General features: G+C 31.2%; 2 protein-coding genes across 8 annotated transcripts in view; both read right to left on the reverse strand.

Annotated features, from left to right (window-relative positions):
• The window catches only part of LOC113403114 (A disintegrin and metalloproteinase with thrombospondin motifs like), a 133,613-nt gene extending 130,569 nt beyond the window's left edge, over window positions 1-3,044 (reverse strand). For 4 of the 6 annotated variants that reach the window (XM_026643556.2, XM_026643555.2, XM_026643558.2 and 1 more), the window contains exon 1: window positions 2,788-3,044. The gene's annotated coding sequence lies outside the window, so the exon portion shown is untranslated. The remainder of the gene's footprint in view (window positions 1-2,787) is intronic. The other 2 variants (XM_026643560.2, XM_026643559.2) reach the window with 1 other exon arrangement.
• The window catches only part of LOC113403147 (uncharacterized), a 361,159-nt gene that overhangs the window by 330,648 nt on the left and 18,264 nt on the right, over window positions 1-12,247 (reverse strand). The gene's annotated exons all lie outside the window — the stretch shown is intronic.

The following is a 12,247-nucleotide window of genomic DNA, read 5'->3' on the forward strand; positions in this document are numbered from 1 at the left end:
ATATTCAAATTTTAGATTGAAAAAAAGAATATTAAGTTTTTTTTTTCGGGCAGTATTTTGATATTATTTTCCTTTCTCTGTGCTGGTTTCTTTATTTCGAATTAATCTGTTATTTGACCAAATCAACATTGAAATCAGTTGTTGCGTTGTTTAAAAGGTCTAAGCGTACAAATTGCGAGAAGCGACTTTATGTAGATATATATATATATATATATATATATATATATATATATATATATATATATATATATATATATTTATTGTTATTTACATACTAAAATATTTCAGACATTACCTGTTTCACTTGTATGTGTAGTTGCTACTATATAAGAATGCAAATTCCGGTCATGGGTTCAAAACCCCGCGTCAGGGCAGTAAAATATATAGTCAGTGTTTCTGTGAAAACTAATCTCAATAGCAATCCGAATTATATAAGTTGTCAACTGTCCTGTCGGAAAGAGAGTTAAACCGTTGGTCCTGCATCTGAACTCATTAAAGTCGTGTCGAATTGTAGTCCCATCGGATTATGCTGAGGGAATTATCGCACCGGTGTTTGCGTTCACACTAGTCCGCTATGACATCTCTTATGCAATAGTCTCTTGAGGTTGACCGCCTCGACCGAAAGAGATAAAGGACATCATCTATTATAATACTTTTTCATACTATATCATGTATTTAAAAAAAAAGAACATACTTACTACTTTACTGTTACCTTAACAACTTGAAAATCAACCAAGCCAAATTAAAATGGAATTTCGAGCAAATGAAATCTCCAGTAAGTTATTTTCGTACGTAAGTGTGTCAGTAAATTATATCACAGTGTTGACGGTACAAAAACTTCTTTTCATGATAAATGTTAAGTAAACTTCTCATCGTTTTAAATATATTTATAAACGTAATTAAAAAATTAACTTCTAATCATTAGATAAAATCACACTTAATTTTAAAAAAAAGTTTTTTTTTACCATTATGACATTATGGATATTAACATAAAATTACAAGAAAACACTATTAAAAACGTCCAATCCAACAAAAATTGACAAACTTTTGGTTAGGTTCTATTTTATTTGTTAGCCTTACAATAAAAATAACATAGATTAAAAACACCAATTTCAAAACAGTCAATAACTTTTTTATTCATCAATGACAAAACAATCTTAAAAAAAAAAAAAAATACAAGAAATCACTCATAAAATAATCTGTTAAATAGGTAGCTCGACTGTCCCACAGATTTATTAATTACGTGAGAAGTTAAAATATTATTTATACCCCATTAAGGATGATGTAACGGCAAAAACCAAACAAGTAAAATCCGCATGACGCCCGGCGACGCTCTCAAATATTTATATAAGCACATAGCGTCAGAAAAAAAGCCTTTTCGCTTAAGGGTCACTGTAGACTATATAGCTTACTAATCGATCAATTCTTACTTATCATTATAAAAATTAAAAGTATTGCCATATGATATAATAATTACATACAATAAATCAATATTTTTTAAGTAGTGTTGTTTTTTTTTTGTTGTTTGAAGTACAAGAGACAAAAATATAAACTATACAAAATAAATCTTACTGAAGCTATTCTTAAAGAAAAACAAACCAAATCGCTGACGTTTGATCTTAAAAATATTCGTTGTAGAAAATAACAATTATTGACATATGTAGATATATTTTTTAACTCAAACTTGCAAATATCACCGGTGGAATAACAAAAAAAACTTGTTTTAATACTTGATCTGTCAAAGAGACTCTTAATTTAATAGTTATCGTAATGTTTTCCGTGTTCGATAGACGTGAATTGCATTAAGCCTTTTACCTCCTTGTATATTATGTTACCTCCTTATTGCCTCTTTGAGCCTTAATTCTAAAAAAAAATAAGTGCAAAAATAAAAGAAATAAAAACCGACACTATTTTTAAATTAAGAATTAACCCTAGTCGACACGTTTTTCTTTTTTTTTTTGCTTCTTTATTATCTTAACTTCTTATAAATATACTTTAATCTTGTAATATATTAGTCGATAAAAAAAAATCTACACGTATAGTTTATTAGGACCTTTATAGTTCAAAGGTGGTGTTACTGGTTTGTCAAGTCGCAAATCGATATTATAATAAGTATCGACGACAACTCGTATTAAAATTAATATACAAATTGTCTTGAGAAAAAAGAATTGAATATTTATTTTTAAAACTTAATTTAAATTATTAAAATATGTAGTTAGTTAGTTTTATTTCATCGTTACGATAGTGGAAATTTCAATTTAATATATTTTTTTTTATTTTATTATTAATCATTTATGACACTTACTTTTAGAGTATATTAGGTACAGAATATTTCAGTAATTTCACATTACAAATGCATTCTCAAAAATAATATATTGAAATATCATATATATACGTGAAATAAAAGAATGAAATAAATAAAATCAAATCTTGCCAATATTTTAATAAAACGACCCATTAGCGCCTCTGACGCCTCTCAGACATTTCGGCGTTCTCGCAATACTTTCAGTTTCAAAACACACTTACACAAACATATTACACAATACACAACTATCATTGTTTTTATAAGGATAATATTACATGACATATTAAAGAATACACGCAACACGTTATAAAAATATTTAATACTTTACATTGTTCGCACTACTGAAATTAGTCAGGTTATATTTTAAGTGAAACAAACGCCAATCCATTTTAAAATTAATCGACTATAGTAAAAGTTAAAGGCCGTCTCAATCAAGTGTATAGTAATGTTCCTTTCATTTAGGTACTATTTAAGTTACTTACGTGTTAAGGAAGTTAGCAGCAGAAGGGTGGACCAGGGGCGCTGCCGTAAAGAAAATCACTACGTTTACACTTAAAAGCCATACACACTATCCATATTAACACAGAGTCAGAGTGACACAGTCTAGCACAGGTAAGGTGAAGGACGATCGTGCGTTGTGTCCAACACTCGCGACACAATTTTTCCGTAGTTGGAAAACTCTTGCCGCGCGACGCGGACTGCGCAAGCGGCGGCGAATGGGCGACTGAAGCGCGCGTACGCTTCCCCACGGAATAAACATTCGCCTTTCAAGAGTGGGGCGAATGATTTTTTTAATTTTTTTTGAAAACGGTACCTAGTTATCTTTTCCTGTTTCAAAATTTACGATTATAAAATACGTATGTACAAAGTATATAATATTATATTTTTCGTGATTTCGTAATTTTATTTTAAATTAATAATCCATTGTTATTTTCGCATCATTATTTTATTCATTGGAGTCCATTTTAACCGTGACACATTGGTTAGGAAGAATATTGTTAACAACACATTAAAATTAAATAAATTATAATACGTATCTAAAAAGTATTCACATATATTATATTAACAGATATTAAGTTTTGGTAGTTTTTCACCTTCAATTGTAAAAATAAAAATAATGGTAATTATCTCTCCCTTTACATTAACATAATAATAAGGTATATCGCAAAAAATATTCAGCTTTGAGACATATAGCCCATATATGCTCCTTCTAAATCTATCATCAATTATAATTTGAATAGCCATGTCAATTTTACCAGGAATACCAAAAAAATTATATATATATATCACGGAATGCTTGGTAAAAAATTATATTTATTATTATTTCTAAATTTTCTAAATATATAGCAACTAAGTTAACAGTATCCGAGCTACACGCACACAAGGATGTAGCAGCGGCATATAAGGCATGACGGCATAAAAGAGCGTCGAGCCGTTCACCGTCACGTCATACGAGCCATTTTACCCCTAAGGCTTAGAATATTCCGAGCCATACCGAGTTTATTACCTTATTTATCCTGTAAAAATAGCGATCCAAAGAGACTCGCATGAACACATTCGAATTAAGTTTACTTATTTTTTTATTTTTAATGAAAACTTGTAAAACAATGAATTGATGAAAATTTTACGTTTTAAAATACCGTTACGGACTGTAATGAATAATTAATTTTATTAACAGATCACTCGAGAAGATAGCGCTGATCTATCTGCATAGGGTCATTGTCTCCGTTAATTTTACAGAACGACACATTTATGACATTTTATTACATATAAATTCTGATATGTTACAAGTCATATTATAAATTCATAAAACTTCGCAATGTCACGAACTCTGCAAATAATAAAAATATTTCTTCTCATATTTTTCTCTAGATATTGTTGAAGTTCTGAGATCATATAAGCATTAAGTAGCCAGCGGATGCGCGCACGCAAGTGTGCTCGTAAATGCGGTGAACTCTATTCTTCCTTACTCTCACAATCCGACCGAACAGCAACTTGAAAAAACCTCAGAGAGATCATAGGCACTGATGCCTTCAGGCACATGTCTAACCAACATAAATTGACACGAAAAACTTAGTACCATTTTGTTATATATAGATATTTATAATTTGATAATGTCAAAATCTTCTAAAGTACTACTGGATCCTTGCTACCTCTGATCCTGAATCTGCAGTAAATTAATACACAAATATTATCACCCATATACAACTATATGGCTTTAACAATCTCACTTTAAATCTATCTAATGGTTTCCAGAAAACAATTCCATAAGCATGCAGTTAATTTTAGATTGAGTTTCTGATCTTTACATTGAATATTATAAAGACCATATGTTTTTTTTAAAGTACTTTAAATCTAAACATTGTTCTGTTACGAAATTTATAATGTCGACACATATAAAATAATATTACTGCGGTAACCATGTCGACAGTCCATATAAAACGTTTGCACATAAACAATAATTGTATATTGAATACAACTGTTGCGTATATTGCATTAATGTTAAAGTTATTGAATTAGTTTAATCGTACCTAGTATTGCACTATAAAACAGATAACGTATAGTTCGTCTTTAAATTTCATTTATTGAACGTCAACGCTGACGATAAAATATTCGTATTGTTACAGCCCTACTCAGCGGCTGGATCAGCAGTATAAGAAGGAGGGACAGAAGCAGGGCTCGGCAGGAGTTAAGTTCTCCTAAAAACTACTTTCACGATGGCTGCCTGAAGATTATTCTATATCTTATTCTAATTCTATATTCAATAAATTTTAAATGAGTATTTAATTATTTTATTATTATTTTTTTTAACTTTTTGAAGAGTTCCGATATAACAGCATCTAAGATATTTATAATGAATAGACTGGTAACATTATTTACGCTGTTTAGGGTCATGACCAAAATTCGGGCAATATTTAAATTTTATGCCCCCTTGTAGAAGAAAGAATTGACGCAATAATTTTGAGAGTATTACTAATTTAATTGTTCCATTTCATGGTGCTTATCCTAATCTATTTGTTTATTTTATCCTAATTAGCTTTATCTGCTTCGGTTGCCTAGTCTGTGAGTCTGCCAAGTGTGTACTCTGTAGTTTGAACAATCAACTTAAGACGCCAACTTAGTTACGGCTCTGAATGTTAGAGTTAGTATGAGATGGAGTCAACATATGTCACATTAGCAAGTAATAAAACAATCATTGTACTTCTAATACACTGGCTCACTCGATCTTTAACCGAAACACAGGAACACAAAGTTTGAACCCACTAGTATAACCCTCTTTGTATAGTTTAAAATTATCTACGAACTTCGGAATAAACGTTTAATTTCTACCGAACGTTATTCGAGAATGGATTTGAGTTATTATAGACATATCTTTTTCAATCCAAGACTTCGTAATTCTTATAGCAATTTGATATGTTTGTAGTTGTTTATTGTTAATTTTATGTGAAATATAATATTCAAAAAGAGGTTTTATTACTAATGATATAAATAACGTTACCGAACAACCTTTTGGTGTGTACAAATAGAAATAAAATAATTATATTTTACATATATTCTTGTATAATATATTCATATAATAAATTTGTAATATTCCGATAATTCAACGCGGAGAGACGCGCCTTCGTAAGTGAATCTATAACGTGATGAGAATTTATCAATGAGGTTTAATGGATTCAACAGATTTAATTCGTCGTCGTTCCTCCCTAGAATAGAGGGAGATATGTAAATAACAGTTATTTTGAGAACTTATATTTCTAATAATTATTTTTATTTATTTTGTTGCGTTGCAATCTAATTTGACTTAACTTCAAGCCCGTTTCATCTTGTGTCGTCATATACTAGAATGCAATACATAGAAATATTATTTGATTGGTTGATATAATATAACATATATTATATATAACACTTTTATATAGACTTGCACGAAACTTCGAAATATAAAATCGAAGTTATCGATACTAAGAAATATAAGTAATGTTAACCTAACGAGCGCCATATTGAAAAGACTTCAACGGGTTCCCATAATTTAATTATTTACTTTTTTATTTCGTTAAAGAAAGAAATAGAAGACGAATATATTATTTGGTTGTGAAGTAAATAAGTGTCACGGGTCACCCCTACCCAGGTGACTGTACAACTACCACTAGTAAATAAAAAAAATATCTAAAATAGTATCTCAATTTTCACACAAAAGTCATTTCAATTATTAATTTATATTCGTATGATAATGAAACTGTATCGTTTTCAAAACAGGTCGACCATTTCACGATAACTTCACAAGTGAAACCGGAATAGTTGATAATAATAACAATCATATCGAACTATTTAAAATTCATAGTTAATGTTTATTACGCGATGCGTGCATAGATAAAGGGCCAATTTTCATTACAACATTTAAGTCATCATTGAGGGTATTTTTATAAAGATATTTCTTTCGATTGTTGCGTTTTCGTCTTTTTTTAAATTATTAAAATACTATTTCAGCATAAATTCATACGTTTGTTCCGTTTGCTTCGAGAAAGAAAGTAAAAACATGTTGCGCAGTTACTATATATGTAGACATATGTTGAAGCGTCAATAGCGCAATGGTTTATCTATCTATCTATGTAAAAAGTCACAAGATCAATCCTGCCCCTTCAGCTACTGTCATCGCCATCCATAACACAAGCTTTAATCTTAACTAGCAATATTAATAATATCTTATAATAGAGCATTGCTACTTTTATTTAAAAAAAAAAACATTACCTGAGCTTCCTGCCCGTTTACCATCTTTTTCATGTAAAAGAAAATATAGGCATTGCAACAATTATTTCTTACTCGATTTATGCGACAATAAATAGATAACTTCACATCAGTCATTCCTTACGTATAGCAACACTAACTCGGTTACCCATTATAGTGGACCACAATGACAAAATATTGACGTTACGCAATAGTATATTTCCATGGCAGGAGGAGTAAAAATTAACAAACCTTTGATTAAAATATTCCATACGATTTGATAAAAGCTTTCAGGACACCTGTAAAAATGTAGGCAATTACCGGATTACTTATGATGACTTTGGGTTTATTGTGTATTTTTGTTGTACTACTTGTTTGTGTTGTCAAATAAATAAAAAAATAGCTCTATTAAATTATACACTATAAAAAATATTTTTTTGATAAATCCTTATTTATAATGGAACACTTCCATTCTACTACCATTATTTCGTAAACAATTAAAAACACCCTTTACTCACAAATCGGTGATAAATAACACAGATTATATACATCTTGACCAATTATGTCATCTTAATTCAAGGTCAATGTTGTTTATTTATCTTAACTCCTGCTATTGGAATAGATATACTATTGACTCTATGACTCTACTGCCGGTAAAACGTACTATTACAATATTTATTTTAGTACAAACGCAGTTAGACCGGGAGATGATGACACAAAATATTAGGTCATTTGTACCAGTATGGCGGTTCTTCAGGGGTCTAATTTGGTAAAGGCAAAAAGGAAAATGATGGTCGCGTCGATATGGCGGGCTGTAAATCACACCCGAGAAGTATGGCATTACGCTACCGCCTACTTTTTTTTCGACTATCTGAAAATACAAGCATTTTTGTGGAACAAATCGTTCGACACTCGTTTTTTATCCGACGCGTTCGATTAACACCCACGCGATTGGGCCGCCGGTGCGAGCGCTATGACCATCATTTTCCTTTTTGCCTTTACGTAATTAGATCCCTAGAGAACCGCCATACTGGTACAAATGACCTAGTATTTTGTGTCATCATCTCCCGGTCTAAGTATATTGTATATTATAGCAGCGCTAACTATCTAATTATTAGTTAATACAATAATAAAAACATTTAAAAGATAAATCAATAAAAACGTAACCCACAATGCAACAGATGAAAGATTACGTGGTTCGCGTGAACCGGCGGGCGTGACCATAATCGTACAGAACTAGGTCGACACGATCGGTCAGACGAAATAATTTAGGTTCTACATACGTTTTAACACGCGAAGCCTAGATATTGACCAAACTATGAAATTTATACATTCAGACGAGTTGATTGAATCGTCATGACGACTCTGACGGAACTGAAACATGGATACCATCTTTAACGTGATAAATCTAGGACAAAGAGCAGCCAACCAGGTGGATTGTACCCTCACACGTCAATTATTATTATAGCGCTTATGGAGTATGGGTGGACCAGTGTAATTTCATGCAATGAATGTAATATCTGAGAACATTGGCAGTATCATGATTGGTTTATATTTTTTGCAGTGCTATCTACGAGCGCAAATCCCTGCTTACCATCAAATGCAAGGTGGTGAAATGCCTTACTTTCTAAAATAATGATCACAACAAATCCACAGTTTTTAGTTTTGTAGTATTAAAAATAAATATGTTATTTGTTTTATGTTATTTGATTATGTTATCCAGGTAGAGATTTCAAATATTTAGTAATTAGAATTGTGTATTACAAACACAGATGGCGGTCTGCAGAAATCATTTACAGAAACCATTAACTATAAAATTTATTGAATTGTATTAAAATAAAATATATTAATATATTTCTTGTCATTGTATTATTTTAGTATTATAATAATTATTGATACAAAAATATTGCCAACAGACTGCCAATCTCGGAAGATCCTAGGAAACAAGGATAGATGGTTACCCTTAACTGTGAGGAAGAAAGTAATTTTGAAGTTACATTACATCTGTTCATTCACAAAGCAAATAACATGATGGGGTTATTTTTTTTCAAATATGTTGTTCTATGTAATTTGGTTTTTTTTTTCTTTCCTTACACTTAGTCGTCTCCCCCACATTGAGACATCTCGTATCTTCATATAAATATTATACACGAGCGTCGTTCACACTTATGGCAACCGATAAACGTAAAGGTCCGCGCCATCGTAAGTGAACAAAAGCAAATACGCCTTTAAAAAAGTTTTGAAATAATAACAAAAATAGCTTATAACTTGTAAACATCTTGTATAATAACATTTTTATCTTTGTATTCAAAGCTAGATTGCATTCAGTGAATTATTTTATTAATATTAATAATATAGCTATTAAAATGTTATGCAAGTCGACCATAAGCAAGTTTAGTCTATAAGTGATAATTGTAGATATAAAAGTCACAATTTTATGATGAATTCAATGCAAGTTATCTGTCATCCTAACATTTACATATTAAATTTTTTATTTATTTTACATAAAAACGTTTGAGAATAATGTAAATTCGGTAGAATTGTGTTTTTCATGTAAAATAGGAAATCAGAAGGACAGTTAAATCTAATGGTAAATTGTCACTATTGAACAATGACAATGGCTCTATTACAAATATTATTAATTCCTTGAATCATCAATGGCGCCAACCTTGGGAATTAAGCAGTTCTATACCTTGTTACAGTGACTCATTCACTATTTAAACATCACCATATCAATACTAACGTATTGCTTTTTAGCGGTAGTATATGTGCTGAGTGGGTGGTATCTACCCAGATAGACTTGCACAAAGCCTTAACCCAAGTAATTTATTTTAAAATACCTGTAATACGCTTCTTTTTTTATATCATGCGCATCATAAATCTACATATATGTACATATTATAATTATATCATTACATATTATATCTATACATAAACGCATCATCAGAGTCGCCGACGCTGTACGCTCTCTAATCGAGCGCGGAGCAGGGCCCGCCTCATTGTAGTAAATAGAATTAAAAGAATTACTTATATATTATTTATTATGGATTATTATTTTAAAATGAAAAAAATAAGTCAGTGTGGGCCACGTCTTCCAAGAAGACGACAAGCTTGAAGTCCAGCCAAGATCTGCTGATGTTTAGTAAAAATATAAAATATAAAACGCCAAAATGTATAAAAGTTAAATGTAAAAAAAGGCACGGGAAACTCGTAGCCCGTGAATGTTGTAAATTAAATAAAAAAATAACTGATATATATTATTAAGCAGGAAGTTATTTTTGAGATCCATGTTTTATGAAAACGTTTTTTTTTTTAATAATAACAAATATGTCAAAGACGTATAAAATCTTAAGCCTCAATAAAAATAACTGTCACAAAAAAGCATACTCAATATATGTAAACAAATTAAAGAAAATAAAACATGAAATCTTTATTTTAAAACCGTTGACAATGTCTGATTCGCCAGAGACAATTTATCTATATTACCTTTGACATAACAGATGTTTACATCTTATTTATCTCCTCTCGGAAGCGATTGTACGTTTTTTTTTACCTTGCGAACCGGAAACATTTCCTCTAGTTCATTATGAATTTCTCTATGTTTATGAGATATTCGCAGACGAGTAGTGAATGTATATTTCTTACAATAACATTTTTTTTTATAGTTCTGTACAGTTTGCTTTATTAAAATAAAATGAGATGAAACAATATGGACTACGTGAATTTCTTATAAAGTTCCAACTTATACCAAATACCTTTTTTTATATGCTTAACATAGAAACCTAATATCCGCCTACGGCTTCGCCCTCGTGTGAAGTTGAGGGACAGATTCATACTGTTGCATTAGCAGCCTGTAAATTTCCCACTGCTGGGCTAAGGCCTCCTCTCCCTTTTTTTTTGAGGTTTGGAGCATATTCCACCACGCTGCTCCAGTGCGGGTTGGTGGCAGACATGTGGCAGAATTTCGTTGAAATTAGACACATGCAGGTTTCCTCACGATGTTTTCCTTCACCGCCGAGCACGAGATGAATTATAAACACAAATTAAGCACATGAAAATTCAGTGGTGCCTGCCTGGGTTTGAGCCCGAAATCATTGGTTAAGACGCACGCGTTCTAACCACTGGGCCATCTCGGCTCTCATAGTGTTACTTATATATAATTAAAGTAAATGTGTTTTTTTAAAGAGTGACTAAAATAATTAATTCCTTGTAAAAACGTATTAAAACTGGATTGTAATCGCAATCGTTGAATTGTCTTCTTAGAACTTATTACCTTCAGATTCAACGATCAAAAACACTGATTGTAAGACTGTTTATTAAAATTATATAATTCGTCTCCTCGCAGATGATGAACTAATGGTACTATTTGTTTTTAATTTAAAACAAATAAAATAGACATAGATTCGTAAAACTCTCTGTTTGTATTTATATAAATGGACGCATTAGAAGCAAGAAACTGCATTATTAATATATTTAAATTGAAAGATATACAATTTTCTTCTTGAAATTCAAGCAGTAATTCATATTAACGTCTAAACTACATAATATAATATATTAATTATAAATTCTATATGCACATAAAGAGCCGAGATGGCCCAGTGGTTAGAACGCGTGCATCTTAACCGATGATTTCGGGTTCAAACCCAGGCAGGCACCACTGAGTTTTCATGTGCTTAATTTGTGTTTATAATTCATCTCGTGCTCGGCGGTGAAGGAAAACATCGTGAGGAAACCTGCATGTGTCTAATTTCAACGAAATTCTGCCACATGTGTATTCCACCAACCCGCATTGGAGCAGCGTGGTGGAATATGCTCCATACCTTCTCCTCAACGGGAGAGGAGGCCTTAGCCCAGCAGTGGGAAATTTACAGGCTGATTATGTTATGTTTATGTTATATGCACATATATGTATATTGGTTTGTTTTGTCACATTTGTCAATCAGAGCGTGTTTTAGGCTAAGATTGCATTCATATAATTATTTTATTGATACATATTTCTCAAAATATTTCTGCCTCATCTAGAGAGTAGTCTCTCATTAACTCTACTGCTAAGCATCAATACTTTTTGCTGTTGTCCGGCTTAAAGCAAGGCATCCAATGTTTTACATCTAATGACCTATGATATTGTATAGGAATATTATCTATATTAATAAACAAGGAGACGTATTTTTCATGTTCCCTAACTGAAAAAACTACTACACAAATATGTATATAACATAC

Source organism: Vanessa tameamea, chromosome 25, assembly GCF_037043105.1.
Source record: "Vanessa tameamea isolate UH-Manoa-2023 chromosome 25, ilVanTame1 primary haplotype, whole genome shotgun sequence".
Lineage (NCBI taxonomy): Eukaryota > Metazoa > Arthropoda > Insecta > Lepidoptera > Nymphalidae > Vanessa > Vanessa tameamea.